The following is a 17,514-nucleotide window of genomic DNA, read 5'->3' on the forward strand; positions in this document are numbered from 1 at the left end:
AAGTATGTGCATGGGCCCGCAGGATAGGGAGCACAGACCTCACACACACAGCTCCCACCTCAGGGCATGCATTCCCCTGGGAATCCCTTCATTCCTCTCAACAATGCACAGCTAGCTGGCTGTGCGGCTGCCACCCGATTCTTGCTCACCCTTGGAGAAGATGCAGCTGGCTCTGACCTGAAGGGCTCTGTGTAAGCTCAAAAGCTTGTCTCTCTCACCAACAGAAGTTGCTCCGATAAAAGATATTAACTCACCCACATTGTCTCTCTTGGGCCATGCAGGGGCAGGGATGGGAATTCCACAGGCCAAGCGCCTGAATTCCTCGTAGGTTAAACAGGGCGCCCTGTTACTGACAACCAGAGACAGATGTGTCAGGGAACCAGCACAGCATCCAAAAGAAATGCAACCTCGTCCTATTTGCCAGAGTCCTAGCTCCCATCATGCCGCAGGGAGGGAGCTCAGACAGCCAGAGACCCTGCTGTAACTAATGGGCACTGCTGTGGGGAAGCTCACAGCACTGGGTCAGTGCTGGCAGACAAGGCACTGCTGTGGGGAAGCTCACTCTGCCAAGTCCCAGCTGTCAGAGAAGAGCACTTGAGGTTGTCCTCGGTGAAATAATGATGCTTTTGTTCTGGGGCAGAGTCAGAGCAGCCCCACTCAAAGCTGCTGCTGAGTGAGCTACAGGCGGGATCAGGACAGGGACACTGGAATGTTAGAGAGGTTTCGTTGCTCTGGCAACAGCTGTATTTACTCCAGATGCGGCTGCAGTCACAGAAACCGCGGAGGGCCGGAAATCCCTCTGTCAGTCAGTTTTTCACGTCATGGATGGTCTCCCCTCACCCCACTTTGTACAACGAAAGCGCAGATGAGAAATGGCACATTCACTGTTTCTGTGCAGTGCAGCGGCACCCCCACAACTTCCTGGGGCCATGTGGAAGAGGCTCAGCAGCTGGTCAGGAAGCTGCAAGAGAAGATGATGAGGGGATCCCTGGGGCATTGGGGGGGAGCATGGTGGAGGAACTTAGGGCTTCAGCTTCCTGCAGGCATATCCTCCACTTCTTCCTGGTAAGTGAGCAGAGCATGTGCATTTGATCCCTCCATCCATCTCCCAGCCGCTGGCATTTGTGCAGCAACCTACGCAGGGGCAACTGCTTCCACCAGCCCTGCAAAACTAAAGGGGACTGCCGGAGATGCAGGGCAAGCAGCACCTTGCAAACGGCAGCAGGCAGTGACCGGTAACATGTGAGAGACAGGGAGGGAGGGAGGGAGGGTGACTAACGGCCCCAGCACAGACTCTGCAGTAAAACTACACACTGGGATTTTTCAGATTCCAAGCTGGTGCTCAGCCATGGCCTTTCCAGAGCTACACGCCAAGCACAGTGCCAGGTTTCAGTTCCTGGCATGGGGGAAGCCTCCTCCATGGGAGGGAGAGAGGGGCTGAAGTTAGTCAGGAAAGCTCAGCCCTGCCAAAAAGCCCTGGAGAATCATTGTTGGCTTTGGAGTCAGAAGCCAGGCTCTGCAAACGGCACCTAAGGCAGCCTCCCTGTTACATAAGCCCAAATGTACAGCCCCGAATCTCTGCGCATCTCACAGGCGTTAAGACACAAGCGCACCAGCAGCAGCAAACTTGGAAGTCTTGGTCATTGCTTCCTGAGCTCTTCAATTCCCCCAGCAGCTTTCACTGACTACAGGATTCTTCCTTGCTTCCTCTCCTAAACTGTTGTGCAACATTGCTGTGCATTGTTAAACAGCTGCCACGTCCCGTCCTCAAAACAGCTGCATTTCAGTGAACAGCAAGGGATCCACGTACAGCAACTGCATCCCACCCCAGAAGAGCTGCATCTCAGCACCAGGTGAGGGATCCCTTTATAAACAGCTGCCACGCCCCACTCCAGAAGTGGCTGCATCTCAGCACCATGTGAAATAACCCTTCTATGAATCTCATATCTACTTCAGGCTGAATTAGCTAACAGCAATACTAATAAGAATCCCACACCATTTACATTAATCCTCACAGTACCCACACCCTTTAGAAGGGCAGAGGAAACTAAGACAGAGAGAGCTGATCAGCTGAAGAGTGCACAGAGTGGCAGAACTGGAGTTAAAGATTCTTGGCTTCCAGTCCCATGCTCAGGCCACTAGACACCACGTCTTTTTGCATGTAATTATATATACAAAGCCCATGGAAACCCAAAGCAGCCGTGTCCCTTTCCTTACATTATAGTATCTGAGCCCCTTGTAATCATTTAACATTTATCTTCACAACCTCCCTGTGATTGGCAGGGCAATACAGCTAGAGGGAAACCGACGCACAGAAAGACTAAGTGACTTGCCCAAGGTCACCCAGGGAATTTGTAGTGGAGTTGCACTCTCAGATGCTGAGGTGCTGGTGTCAAATCCCTCTTATCAGAACCCTCCATCATCCCAAGGGGTTTTTGTTCAGTCACACCCCGTCACCATCCCCCTGGGAAGATGCCTCCACCCAAGTCTTAATGGGATGCGCTGGGCTCCTGAATGGATCACTCAGAGCAGAATGTCAGAGTCCCAAGTCAATCCCCTGCCAGATGCAGGTCCAGAGGCTGCAGAGAACCCACCCTTAGTTGCCATGGCAGTGAGGGATTTAAAGATTAGGAAAGCCCCAGGAAAAATGTGAGTACAGCTGCTGGTTCCCATGGAAACCCAAAGCAGCTGTGTCCCTTTCCTTGCATCCTTCCTAGAGGCTTTCCCTGCTGCAGCAACAGGGCACAAAGAATTCGAATAGCAGCAGTGATGTGTCCGTCTGAGTCACTGCAGGCCGGATGCCTGTGCTAGCACAGCCACCCACTTACCCCAGACAATGGCAGCAGAATTACACATTGTTGGAGGCTTGGAGCAGGCCACAGGGCTGCAGCCATGCCAGGCCACACCAAGGGGGTTGGACATCTCCATGACACCGCCCTGCCCTCCTCCCCCCTGCCAAGACTCAACCCTCTCCTCAGAACAGAGGCAGAAAGAGGCTCACAGACCAGGCTTCCATGCAGCATTTAAAAGACTGACATGGTACCAGCACCCACTGCTGCCCCGCTCCCTAGTGTTGGTACAGCTTCTTTCTTCCTGACCCAAGGGCACCCATCCCACCCTAGTGGAGGCCCAATTGCCTTGCCCCTGTCTCAGAAGCACCCAGCCCCTCTCCAGTTTAGGCATAGCCACCTGTCCCCCTTACCCTAGCAGAGGCTGCTGCATGTATCATTTGCCTCGTGATGCAGCTGGGAGCATGTCACCAGTTCAGAGGATACAAGGGGTGTTTGCAGCCTTTTCGTTGCCAAATCACTTTGCAATGAGTTGGTGAGCCAGGAAGGAAAATCTGTCACCTCCAGTGAGTCACAGACAGCACTGGGGGAGGGGGGGGGAGAGGGAGAAGGGGTCTAGTGATTGGAACAGGGGCATGAGATTCTGGGGCATGGGTCTCACCCCACACCAGGGTGACCCCACTGATTCCAATGGAATCTGACACCGGCACCAGAGTCAGCGAGAGGAAAATCAGGCTTAGAGAATCTATTCTCTGCTCTGCCACTGACTCACCTTGGGACTCTGGGCAAATCATTTCCCCCCTCTGTGCTGTCCTTTCTGTAACCATCTGAAGCTCTAACACCTCCACTGTCAGTCAGACACCATCTGCCTACACTGCTCCATGTCCCAGCAGCTATGTTGCCTGGAGGTCAATGCAGGAATGTTCTGTCCAGGCTAATTTTAAAGGTCCTGGTGACAGAGCTTGTGCATTGCAATGAACTGGAAATGGGAGGATGGTCCAGTGGATGGGGTGTGAGCTGCAGATTCAGGAGGCTTGGGTTCCATTCCCTGCTCTATCCCACACCTCTGTGTGATCTTGAATACTTAGCCTTTCTGTGACTCAACATGATCCCAAGGGACTGGGAGGATAAATACATTAGAGAACGTCATGTGCTTGGATACTAGAAAAATGGAGGCTAGATAAGCACCTCATCTGGATGATAGACCTCTCCTGAGCTCTAATGGTAACAGAGGTCAATCCCAATCCCCCTGGGAGAGGGGCAGTTTCCCCATCCTAGCTCACACCCCTTTCGCTCAGGAGACTGTCCTCAAACTGCCAGGAAGCGATTTCCCCACCTGTGACTCAAAGGCCAAGTCCTATGTTGCCAACGCTTGTGATTTTATCATGAGTCTCCAGCTATTTTTTTAAAGCCTCCACGCTCAGAGTCACGAGATTCTGGGCAAATCCCAGTTTTCATTAATGTTGGTCTCTAGCCGCCTCAGTGCAGAGGAAAGCTTGAAAACATGACCCGGGTGCTACTCAAATGCTCCAAAACCAGGAGGCAAATTAAAAGAACCAACACAGATATTTATTTATTAAATCTCATGGTTTTGGAGCCCGTTTCATGACTTTTGAACATCAGGGACTGGGGAAGTGGATTCATTGTGCGTCTCTGGCCCCAGGCATGGCACAGCTGGTCTGATTCTCCCCTCACTAACATGGATGTGACTCCACTGAATAGAGGAACCATTCCTGGCTGGCATTGCAGTCAGGAGGCTCAGGCCCCTTGCATTTCCGGTTGGGCACCGCCCAGCACCTCCTGCCCACGGAACATCCCTTTCTACACAGCTAACAATCGCTGTGTCTAAATAAAAGCTCCTCCGGACACCCCACGATGAGTCATCCACTGCCATTGAGCTGTTGACATGGAAAACTCTCCCAACTGATCTTCAAGCTACAAAGCAGGGCACCAGGCAGACTAGCTGACACCAGGTTTTCACAGGCAAGGGAATGCTCCCGAAGGACAGCTGAGCCTCATCCACTGTCCCCACAAAAACCGGCAGCAAAAGGACAAGGCCAAGCTCACCCTGAGAGACACGGGGGGTGGGGGATCCTACTGCAGACTCCAGCTTTATGCCAGAAAGAGGAAACAGCTCCACCCTCAGAAGCCAGGTTCCCTTCCAGCTGCTGAGGCACTGAGAGAAGGCTCCATAGCCAAGGCACCCAGGCCAGGGCTGTCTGCACCTATCTGTGGAGCCATCTGGCTCTCCCCTTTCAACTAACACCCTAGCAGGACTTGGCGCTGAGAGCAGTTTGCTGCAGCCACCCAAAGCCTAGTCCTCTGGTCGGCACCTGGCGTCTCTTCGCCTCTGCATCTGCATCCTTCATAAACACCATCAAGAACCTGTGGGGTAAGCTCACGCAGCATGAGACTTGCTGGGGCCTTTGTGTGGGTGGAGAGACTTATCCCAGCCTGTCATTAAGGTGAGCAGGGAGGGCACACCTGCACTGCGTGGGGGAAAATAGCCCCCAGTCCAACCTCCCAGGAGGCCAGAATCCCATGGGAGCTTCTCAGTGTTTGGCTCTGGCTCCCACAGCCTGTCCAGTGCCCTAGTTACCCAATGCACAAACGCACACATGCTGTGCTCCCACATGGTTCTGCCTGAGACTCCTGACACCCAGTGAGCCCCTGCGCCAAATGGGGAGGGACTATACTGGGGTGGGGACTCTGGGCTACATCCTGCTTTGCCTGCGCTGAACTGGTGCAGCATGGGGGAGCCCATCCCTCTGGATATCTGGGCTCATCACAAATGCCTCCATCCCCTGCAAAAGCTACAGAGCTGTCACTGCAGAGCACTCATGAACAGAGGGGTAAAGGGCTCACCTGCCAAGTACAAGCCTTCCCCCTGCCCCCCGAGCAGCTGGTATTGGGCAGAGGAGCAGCACAGGGTGTCTCCTAGAGGTCCTGCACTGGGACAGGCCTCTGTCACAAACGGACACGTCTTCCCTGCATGGCAGGGAGGGGGAGCTCTCAGGGTGCGGAGGACTGGTGTGTATAATAGCCCTACAGTTCCCAACCTGGGGTGCCCGACCCCCTTGGAGGGGCACCAGAGATTACAGGAGTCTGTGAGGCTTCAGTAATATTGAGGTCATTTAGGTCCCCCCCAAGCTCTGCGCTGGCCAGGCACAATCCCCCCCACCCCAGAGCCCTGCACTGGCCGGGTGCCCGGCTGGAGTGAAGAAGCAGACCCCCAAGGGAGCAGCAGCACCGAGCTCCACTCTGGCCAGAGTGGAGAAGCAGCCCCCCACCAGTCAGCCACCCAGCCGGAGAGGAGCAGCCCTGCACCCGTGGGGGCCTGGAGCAGCCCCAGCCAACCCACCAGTGCCCACCTCCATTATCCTCGGTCCATGAAGGCCACATGGGGCATGCGGTGGCGGCTGCGCCGGGAAAGGCTCAGCGTCTTACTCAGGAAAGAGTCATTTGTTATTAATTATTATTGTTATTCATGTAGTTTAGTGTTATTATTATTAACATTGTAGGTGTTTATAGGGGGTATACGTGTTTATGGCCAGTGAGGGGGTGAGATGTGGGGGGCGCGTGTTTTACCTAGTGGGTTACTTAGTAGTTACTTAACTAGTGGGACTTTCACACAACAAGGTTGGGAACCACTGCAGTAGCCAAAGCCTCACACACGCTGCCTTGCAGATCCCGCCTCTCCATCTGAGAGCAGGCAGTGGGCATCCCTGCCAGTCACAGAATCTTCTTGGGGGTGGCCTGGGGCGGCGTCTGGATGCAAAGCAAACTCAGCACCTAAAGCCCAGAGCCCTCAGTAAACGCTCCCTGTCGCCCCCTTCCGTTACCCAGCACCCCCAGGGGTCCTGCCCACCCTCAACACCTCACTCCCTGTTACCCAGAATCCCCCAGGACCCGCCCACCCCCAGCCCCAACATCACCTTCCCTGTTCAGTTCCCCCACCTCCGAACAGCTGCAATCAGGAGTCAGGCCCCCACAAACCATCAGATGGAAATACACAAATAAATACAAAGATGTTTGAGGCCAAATGTGGGTTCTTTTTTAGTCCATCTGGTGGTTGCTGGACTCCCCATCTCCCATTCCCAGTGTGATACGGTCAGCGTCACCCGCACGCCCACATTTACTGGCTGGGGTGATTTTGGCCCTGCTGCAGGAGCTCTCGCCCCACGTCTGCTCTTCCCCCAGCAATGAATCCACCCCCGCCTCGCCTCACCTCCCTCTCCCCACCGCAGACCTGGTGCTGCTGCAGCAAGGCCCCTTTCCACGCTATGGGGCAGCCCCAGGGGCCTGGGCCCCTCACACCCAGCCCAGGGGTGAGCGGGGGAGGGGGAGAGGAGGCGGAGCTGTCTCATTGGTCACAAGAGGGGAAGGGGTGGAGACTCACAGCAGTGGGGCTACCCCTGCCCTCCTGTAACCTGTCCTGTCACAAGGGGGTCCAGCGGGGTTGGGAGCTCAGCCCAGGAGGCAGCAAGTAGCCAATGAGAGAGGGCTCCCCACACAACCCGGCTCAGTTCACTAGAGGGCAGAGTCCGGGCTGCCGGGGTGGGCTCCAGGTCAGCCAAAATCCCAGCACCCACGAAAAGAGAGCTGGCAATGTTGCCTGCTAGCCAGAACCCTCAAGGCCCCCCCGCAACGCCAACACCCCATTCCCTGCTACCCAGAATCCTCCCAGGGACCCCCCCAGCCCCAGCACCCCATTCCCTGCTACCCAGAATACCCCCAGGGAACCCCCCAGCCCCAGTACCCTATTCCCTGTTAGCCAGAACCCCTCCCAGGGACCCCCCAGCCCCAGCACCCCATTCCCTGCTACCCAGAACCCTCCCAGGGACCCCCCCAGCCCCAGCACCCCATTCCCTGCTACCCAGAATACCCCCAGGGAACCCCCCAGCCCCAGTACCCTATTCCCTGCTAGCCAGAACCCCCTGAGGTCCTGCTTGGCCCCAGCATAGCTCCTCATTCTGTTACCCAGAACCCCCCAAGCCCCTGCCCAGACCCAGCACCCCATTTCCAATTCCCCAGACCCCCATTCCTTGTGACCCAGGTGTCCATCTTGCTTGGGAGACCAGGTCTGAGGGGGATTGCATCTGAGAAGATGGGGGATGGGGGTGCAGGGAATCAGGACGGGGCAGGGCTGGTACCCAAAGCAGGTGCAGTACTTCCTCCCCAAGCCTCTGTCCCTACCTCAAAGACACCTAGTCCACAGAGAACATCAGGGAGAACTGTGGGGTATAAGACAGGCAAGCCCAGATGGCACCTCAGGCCTCAGAGCCACAAACAGAGGTGGCAGGAGAGGGGATCATGACACATGAATACACATCCCAGCATGTAATGAAAGGGGCTGGGACTTGGGAGTGGGGAGTGGGGGGAGCAACGTGCAAATTTTGGGTGTGTTGAGCAACCCAGAGCAGGATCAGGGAGATAAACCTTCTCCCTAGCAGTGCAGGATGGTGCAATAGGGAAAAACAACTGGGCCTGCACGTCCCAGCTCAGGGCTAGAACACAGCAGTGCCTTGCATGAGCTGGGTGCCGCCTCACCCCTCTCTAGGCAAAACCAGACAACCCTGCTTGCGCCATCTCAACAATGGGGGGAGGGGAAGGGCTCTCCTTAGAGTGGGAGACCTGGCTCACCTAACCCAACCCCCCTGGCTTCAACTCAGTCAGCAAATGTGTGCCTTGCCTGCACTTGCAACCCATTGCATCTGCAGCCAGTTGAGACAGACTCTGGAAGTTTGGCTCAGATGCAGGTCCCGGCTACCGGCTGCATCCACTCCAGTGATGCCTATTGCACCACCAGGGCTGGCTCATGCACCGTCCCATAGAAGCTGCTACCCCAGGGCCTGGCTTCCCCAGGGCCCCTCTGTTGTTATTTGTGTTAACAATAGTGCCCCAGTCACCAGTCAGGACCCCATTGTGCTAGGCACTGGACAAACACAAGAGTGAAAAGACAGCCCCTGCCCCAAAGAACTTGTCCATCTCTCTGGAGGGCTCTGTCTGCCAGAGAGTACCCTGCCAAAGCTCTTTGGTTTAATTGGAAGCTCTCACACCTTGGCAATAAACTGGAGAGAGTCCGCTGAAAATGACGCTTCCCTCCTCCTGGCAGCACTTCCTCTCTGGAAAGAACAAGGGCATTTCACAGGCAATCGCGCCCTGCAGCCTGATGCCAGCAGGCCAGGGCAAGCAGAGAGAGGAGGTGGGGTGGGGAAGGATTCCCAGCAGGAGGCTCAGCTGGGTTGTAAAAACTCCCTGGCAAAGATGCTCCTTAACCATTGTTAGTAAAACAAAGAGCTGGGGCCATGGGCAGGGTGGGCCCAGAAAGCACAACCACAGCCTGGCTGGGGCTGGCTCTCGCTGGGGAGGGATTCCCATGTCCTCCCTGCTGCTCCAGGAGTGCTAGCTGCTGTGACAAGAGCCCACAGCCCAGGGTGTGTCTGACCAGATGGAGGAAACGCCAAGGGCGTGGGGCAGATTGTGTGCCTTTCTACCCGGAGCCTGGGCTAAACCAGGGCGTTTGGCTCAGTAATTAGGGGCAAAGGCAGAGCTACGCCTCCTGCAGACTTGGCACTGATACAAACCCTCCTCTCCCAGCCAGATTCCTCCTCTTTAAGAGTCTTAAAAGCTACAACCCAGCAGGCTGCTGCCCCATCTCCTGCAGGCCCAGGGCTGTCTGAGCATGTCCCTGTCTGTGCAGAGACCTGGCGTTCAGCTGCACACCCTTAGCACTTGCAGAGCCATCCCACTGGGGGCTCATTAGGGCGGGAATGGGCGCGGCACGAGCATGAGGAGGGATCCGCAGGTTATTCTGCATGGCGCCTTCCAGACAAACTCTGTCCCCTAGTGCATCGCAGGCATACCTGTCGTCAGGCGCTGCGCAGACCATAGCAGGCCCCCGCAGTCACCCCCAGGTGGCCTCTATGGTTCTGGGAGCCTCTCAGCTACTCCATGCACTTGAATCTACAACTCCCCCTGGCCCTAGAAGAGGGTGATTACTGCAAGGATGGGCAGGGAGTGGGGGAGGCCTGGAGACCAAGGCCTCTCTCGCAGCTTGGTTGCGATGGAAAGCTGGGGTTTGGCTCATTTGGTCTTTGGCAGAAAGTATGTTGCGAATGTTTCATTTTTTCATCCAAAACCTTTGAGCCAAAAGAAGAAAAACTGGGGGTGGGGGTAAAACCTGAAAAATTCCCACAGAAAGTTTCGCTGTGAGGAAAAAATTGTCCTTGTGCCTCAAGTAGCTCCATCTATAAGAAGGGAAGGGCTATAGCTAGGGGAGACAGATGGCAAGAGTTCAAGGGAACAATAGGATGACACCAGACAGACAGCACTGAGGTCACTGTAGGAGTGGTTAGACAGCGGGGACACTGTGAGCCACCGGGGGAGAGTGGAACTGGCTCTGTTGGTATTGATGCTGGGACCCAATGCGCACCGGGCCTGTCCACATGGTTAACAAGGCAAGGACATTTACTTACCAACTGTTGTAAGAGTCACTGCAGCAGAACAAGGCCCCTGCCATGCTCCCCACACCCTTCTGGGACATGCCACTGCAAACCCCACCCAGATGATCCATTATAGCCCCCAACAGCCCCTCCCACATCGCTCGGCCCTGCAGCCTCCCGCCAATCTGTATTCAGTAATGCAGCGCCCCCCCACCCGCCCTGCCCTGGAGCTCCCCGGTCTCTATTCAGTATACAGCCCTCCCTTCCCCCGCAGCTCTGCCCTGGAGCTCCCCAGTCTCTATTCAGTATACAGCCCTCCCTTCCCCCGCAGCTCTGCCCTGGAGCTCCCCAGTCTCTATTCAGTATACAGCTCCGCTTGCAATTCACTCCATTGTTCAGGTCCTTCTCTACGAGGCCTGGGCGCACTGCCTGGATCCAAGCCCCCTGTTTACATGTAATGTCACCTACATCAAAGCTGGGCCAGACACCAATGGGACCGTGTGCAAAACCCAAGCAGGGTGGCCCAGCCCAGCCCTGAAAGTGTCGGGTTTCCCTGCCTGGCCTCCCCCTACGGCGCTAGGGGGCGAGTGAGGAGGAGCGCTCAGCTCTGGGGAACGCGCTGTGCCCTGCAGTCCCATGTCCTGGCACCTGGCCCCCCCCGGGCACCCGCCCCAGCTGGGGGAGAGCAGCAGGGAGGTGGTGCGAGCTCTGCTTTGTTCTCTGCTGTCTCTGGAGCTGGCTTTGCCCGCAACTCAGAGGAGGACAGTGGTCACGGGCCTAAGGACCAGCCCTGCCCCATGCCCTAGCTGGGGGTCCTTCTGGAAGCAGCCAGGGCTCCACAAATCAGCACTGCTTCGCCACCCCGACACACACACGCTGGCTGTGCCACGCTCACCCCATCAGGAAGTAGCCCCGGGCTCCACACTCCGCCAGGGTCCCACAGGGGCCTGGCAGTGCCGGAGCAGGGAAAGGACCCCAGGCAGCAGGTACAGGGGGAAGAGCGGGGTTCTCTCGCCATGTGAGCTCTCCCCTGGGGGGGCTGGGAGAGTCCCCCGTGCAGGACAGCGTCCCCAGTGCGGGCCATCCCCCGAATCCTGCCTCTCACCAGCAGGCCACCTGTGGGCAGGCAGGCTGGGGAGGGAGTTCAGGGCACAAGCCACTGTCACAGGCAGAGGTTTCCTGGTTCTGCCTGGAGCTGGGAGCTGCCCCCGTGGCCTTGCCTATCAGTGGAGGGGCTCGCCCCTGCCGAGGGGAAGGAAAAGCCTGGGCTCTGGCAGCCATGGTGCAGCCTCTCTGGCCACAGAATCAAGATGGCTCCTGAGGGCTTTGCAGTTCCCTCCCAAACAATGAAGCTCAGAGTTTCCACCTGGCGGCCCCTCCCTGGCACTGGGATTCCACTAGAGCAACCTGCCACCCAGGCAGCTTGGCCGCGAGCCAGCCCCAGCGCGCTGCTGAGCCGCATCCGGGTTACCAGCACTGCGGACCCCACCTCAGTCACCCACTGGCTTCCAGGTGGGGAGAGCCACCATCAGGGGGGAATGAGGGTGCAGGGATCTTCGATCAAATCAGTGCAGGGACCCCAGGCTGGGGAGACAGGATCCCGCCTGCGGAGGGTGGGGTGGAGGGACTCCAGATGCAGGTAGTACCAGCTGGGGAATCCCAGTGCCAGGGAGACAGGATCTGGCTCTGGACAGGGGAGATGGAGCACAAGGCAGGGACTGACCCAGCCCAGCTGCAAGGAAGCCAGGACCCAGGGAGGCAGGAGACACCAAGCCAGGGATGCAACAGCCCAACAGAGAGGGGATCCTACGCAGGACGTACCAGCCCAGCTCGAGGGAGGACTCCAGATGCAGAATGTACCACCCCAGCCAGGTCCTCCCCGGACGTCTGTTACAGCAGGTGACGTTAATATACTTGGAATCCTTCCTGCAGCCATGATTCTCCAGCATTGCCCCCAGGAAGGTGACAGGTGGCATTGGCCAGGCAGGGGGTGCAGATGGCTAGTCTCTGCAGCCCTGCATTACCCTCCCACACCCTTTTACTCTCACGGGTAGCACCTAGCTTTATCTCCTGGTACCGTGTCATGCCAGCTTTGGTTCCTGAGGGTGTACCATGCGAGCCCAATGGCCCCAACCTGGCCAAAGCACTGAATGCCATGCAAATCAAGCATAGTAAGTTGGCCCTGGCCAGGCGGAGCCAAGCACGTCTGTTGCCGGCTGCCCCATGCCAGCCAGTGCCGAAAGCCCAGAGCAGAGACCTCTAGCCCCCCCCGAACAAGGACGGAGGGCGCATGAGCTCAGGCATGCTGGGAGACTCTCTGGGTGAAGGGAACACCACGTGGATGTACGGCAGGCGGCAGCAGCTGCACTTTTTAATTGAGTGACCTGTGTATATTCTGGAGCCAACATCAGCCCCGTCCCTAGAGGAGGGGTCGGGGGTGCAGCACGCCCCCTGCCCCTCCCAGGTAAGCTGGGGCCTGCCCCACCCACTCTGCATCCCAGCACAAGAAGGGAAATACCTTTGCACTGAGAAATGTCTTATTCAGGGAGTCTGGCTTGTGAGTGAGAAGGGCGGGGCTGAGTTGGCCAGAAGTCCCCCCCCCCCCCTCCACCCCCAGATGGGGCCTGATCTTGATCCAGGAGCTGGGACCCAGCTGGTGAGACCATCCCCCGTCCGTCCTCCCTATTGCCAGCTCGGAGAGGCCTCCACAAAGCGGCGCCTCACTGCCAAAGCCGGCTGGTAGCTGGGAATTCACACTTGGTTTCAGTTCCCGCCTCCTCCCTCTCCCTGTTCCCTCCCTGGGGCGCTGGCGGGCCTGGGCTCAGAGTCAGGCTGAGCAGCAACCTCCCTGCATTCTTCCTCCCGCCAGTAAACAAACAGGAATTTGGCCTAGGACCATGGGTTACGCGCGCGCCTCCCCTGGCTCTCAGCCTGCCTCCCACGCTGGGCTGGATGCAGGGCAGAGAGACTGGTCAGAAAATACCCCTGCCCGCCTGCTCCGCACTGCAAGAGGTTGGGCTGCCCCCTGCTTCTGAGGCAGTACGGCCCCCGGGGCTCAGGTAGGTCAGTGCCAGGAGAGAGGGCAGTCAGGGCAAGGGACTGGCTCTGCGCTCCCACCCGCCAGCCTGGGCAAAGCCACTTCCCGCCACTTGCCTCCATTTCCCCGTCAGGCTCGGGAAGACGCCATGCTGCACTCACCACTGGCAAAGGGCAGGGAAAGCCTGAGGTGAAAGAGGCGTCAGAAGAGCAGGAATTGTTACAAAGAGCTCACACACACACCCCAGTGCCAGGGCAGGGCTGTAGTTACACACACACACACAAAACCAGTGCCATGGCAGGACTGTAGTTATATACACACACACACACACACACGCACCCCCAGTGCCAGGGCAGGGCTGTAGTTACACACACACATACACCCCAGTGCCAGGGCAGGGCTGTAGTTACACACACACACACAAAACCAGTGCCATGGCAGGGCTGTAGTTTTACACACACACACACACACACACCAGTGCCATGGCAGGGCTGTAGTTACACACACACACACACACCAGTGCCATAGCAGGGCTGTAGTTACACACACACTCACACCTCAGTGCCATGGCAAAGCTGTAGTTACACACACACTCACACCCCAGTGCCACAGCAGGGCTGTAGTTACACACACACACACACACACACACACACACACCCCAGTGCCATGGCAAGGCTGTAGTTACACACACACACACTCACACCCCAGTGCCACAGCAGGGCTGTAGTTACACACACACACACTCACACCCCAGTGCCACGGCAGGGCTGTAGTTACACACACACACACACACCACCTTGTTTCTAAGCCTTTGTCCCTGCAAACGCCCCCTGCCCAGACCCACGTGCTGTGCCCCCCATTCCCACGCCGTGTCAGGCTGGGATTGTGCATGTCCAGCCTGGTCCCTGGGGCACCCACACCACAAGAAGCTACACAGCCTTGTTTTCTAGGTGCAGCATTATGCTAAGCCTGTCTGGTGACCCCCACGACACTGTGTCTCCCCCTCCAGCCCAGAGCCCAGCCTCGAGATCAATGGGGGGGAAGATGACAGCTCTGGGATCGCCTGCTGGCTCCACCCAAGCTCAGAGCAAAAGGAAAACAGCTCACCACCAAGATAACATTCCAGGCCCACATTCCAGACCCGGCCCTGGTTTCCGCATGCAGCGCAGCAAGCAACACAATCTCACGTGGGAACCAGCCGCAGGGAGTTGGAGACACCATGGGGCTAGCTCTCCCCTCCTCCCACCATCGCCTCCTCCACAGCTAGACTAGCACAGGATCTAGGCCCCCCTTCTTGGGCCGTGAGCCATGCAGAGCCGCCCGGCTTTAACCACAGGGGGATGTTAAACCCCTTTCACTAACGCGGTGGGAAAGGCCGCATGGAGGCAGTCATGTCAGTTTAAATCTGCTTTACTTGGGTGAGTGGGAATGGGTGTGAAAATCCAAACCAAGAAAAAAGCACCCACCAAGGGAATCCATTGAGACACACTTGTGTGCAGATGCCCCCTAACTAATGGGGGTTAGGTGGCCACATCCCAGGGCGCAGCATCCTAGGGCAGGTAGCCTGCGTCCTACAGGTATCCTACACCTTCCTCTGAGCATTGGCAGAGCTGGGACACTGGGTTAGATAGCTCCCCAGTCAGTACTGCTCTGATCCAACCTGCCCTGACTCCCAATAAACGGAAACCGTATGTGCAAGGTGCTGCCCAAGGCCCAAACATTTCCCCACCCCCACACAGGGAACCTAGCTAGCGCACAGGTACCCCCCTTCCCTGCTCCCCAGCAGGGCTTTAACTCAGGACCCTCATTGCTGAGAGCATGGGTCTCTACCTCAGCTAAAGGGGGTGGCTCCATTAGCAGGCAGCAATAGTAGGCTGTTATTTTCAGGTTTGGTCCTGTCTTTAGTGGAGGATACATCCTGCACACAGAACCAGCAAGTTTGCCAGGCCCCCAGCCTGGCCTCAAGGGCAGGGGTTGTCCCCCCTAATATTGCTCCCACATCCTAAAACAATGGTGTGCCACCATTAAAACACACCCTCTCTGCCATGCAGTGTGTCCCCACACTCACATAGGTGCATTCCCATTATATCTCCCCACCCTGATATACTGTTTCCCCATTATATTTCTCCTCAATACAGTGAGTCCCCCTTTTATCTGCCCCCCCTCAGACTTCATATCCCCCCCTTACATTTGTCCACCTATACATGCTGCATCTTGATGTAACTCCCACTCTAGTGGTTGTTCCCATTATATCTTTTCCCACTCCAGTATGCTGTGTCCCCCATACTGCATTGGGTGGATGGGCAGGTGGAGTTCAGGAGACTGAGGCAGCAGGGGGTGGGCAGGGCAGAGACCACAGCATGGGAGGGGGGGAATGGGAGTGGAGCAGGGCAGGGCAGGGCAGGGCAAAGGGGGCAGCAGAGTGTGGAGGAGGCTTTTTCTCCAGTCAGACTATCCCTGAGATTTATTTAAATCACAAGCCAGGCTTTGGCTTCCCTCTGCCCCAGAGCTCTGGGTCACTCACTCACAGGGCCAGACCTGTGGGGCAGCAGTAACCCCCCCTTAGCTGCAGGGGTTGCTCTCTGACCTGTGCCTCCAAGCCAGAGGCTCCCGCCAGAGCAGCCCCTGCACTGCAGTGCGGCAATTGTGCTTTCCTGTGCAAGCGGCTGTAAGAAGCTAAAATGGAAGTGGGCTGGGGCTGCCGGGTGCACTCGCTTCCTCTCAGAGGCTGGGAGCAGGCTGCAAGCAGAGGGGAGCCATGAGTCAGTGCACAGAGCCGCCCCCGAGAGCTTGGGTGGGGCCGCTTTAGCAAGAACAAAACTCAAGCCAGATGTGCGAGCGGGCAAACGGGAGCGGCGCCAGCCTTGGCTGTGGCTGCTCCCCCACATCTGGCAGCCATCTTGAGGCAGCGGAGTTTGTTTGGGAGGAAATATGCTGCTACAAGGGCAGTGCAGGGCCCTAACCCTTCCCTAACTGCACTTTATAGCGGCGGCTCGTTCGCCATAGGATACACAGCGCAGTGCAACGAGCTGAGCCCCAGCGCGGAGGGAACTTCCCACAACCCCAGCCGCCAGGGCAGCAGCTGCACACAGGCGAGCGCGAGGCGAGTGGCCAGGCCCACGTCACTACAGCTGCCCTCTGGCACCGCGGCGGCAGTTTGGCACAGATGGCAGAACGCAGCAGCTGCTGGCAAGCCAGGATTTGCTGGCCTTAGTGCGCGGAGAGAACGGCTTTAAGGGCTCGTCTACACTGGGGTTTAGCTGTGGGGCTACTAGCTCCAGTGTAGCTGCCTGGCTACACGCTGCACACCGCTGCTGGTGCATTAATGCAGAGTGCCTACAAGAAGGGATTGCAGCTGCAGCAGTGAGGAAAGCCCCAGGGGGGGAGACAGCTTTAGCACAGCAGACGGTTGCAGGAAGCGGGTGGAAGACATTGGCAAAGGTGGATATTTTAGTGGAGATCATCGTGTGCCACAACGGTGCCAGATTACAGCTGGGGGTGGGGGCCAGCAATAAATACACACAAGCTCCAGGCATGAGCCCACTGCTAATGAGGCCTGTACAGAAACACTCCCTGGAGACAGGCTGTCCCCTAACTGTAGGGTAAGCTCCCCTGGGAGACAGGACACTGGCGTAGAAGTGCTCCTGCTCTGATGGAGTCTGGCAGGTCCCAGAAGCCCCCGGCTCAGGAAGAGGTTAGAACTCGGCCCGTGGCATCCCTGTAATAATTTATTTGCCTCTAGTTTGCTGGTGGGTGGGTTTGTAGAGAATGGCTCTGGGGCATTTACACCAATGAGCCATTTAATGACCTCACAGCACCAGCACGATGGGCAAAGCCTGACACCCTGAGCAGCATGGTCTCTGCTCCACTGCTGCAGCAGCCTAGAAGAAAAGAGACCCCTCCCTCCATGCTCTGTAGAGGATAGGGCAGCGCAGGAGGGGGCTGAGGGACGTGTGCTGCCCTGCACGTGCTTCTGCTACGTGCATGGTGCTGATAAATGGTGAGCAGCCAATTATGTGCTGCCAGTGCAGCAGAGGCGCTTTTCAAAGGTTCTTTAGAAACCTGCTTTTAAACAAAATAGCCTGCCCCAGGCTGACAGCTGGTGCAGGCAACTTTAAAGATCTCCCCCCCGCCCGCCACCAAAGAGAGAGAGTCACCTTACACACACTTTTTGTTCTACGCTCTCCAAGCACAAAAGGCTGGTAAAACTCCCATTCGTTGCATGCTCAAGTCCTCCCCCTAG

The sequence above is a fragment of the Emydura macquarii genome, unplaced genomic scaffold (genome assembly GCF_026122565.2).
Source record: "Emydura macquarii macquarii isolate MOO-44397 ecotype Brisbane River unplaced genomic scaffold, CSIRO-AGI_Emac_v2 contig_968, whole genome shotgun sequence".
NCBI lineage: Eukaryota > Metazoa > Chordata > Testudines > Chelidae > Emydura > Emydura macquarii.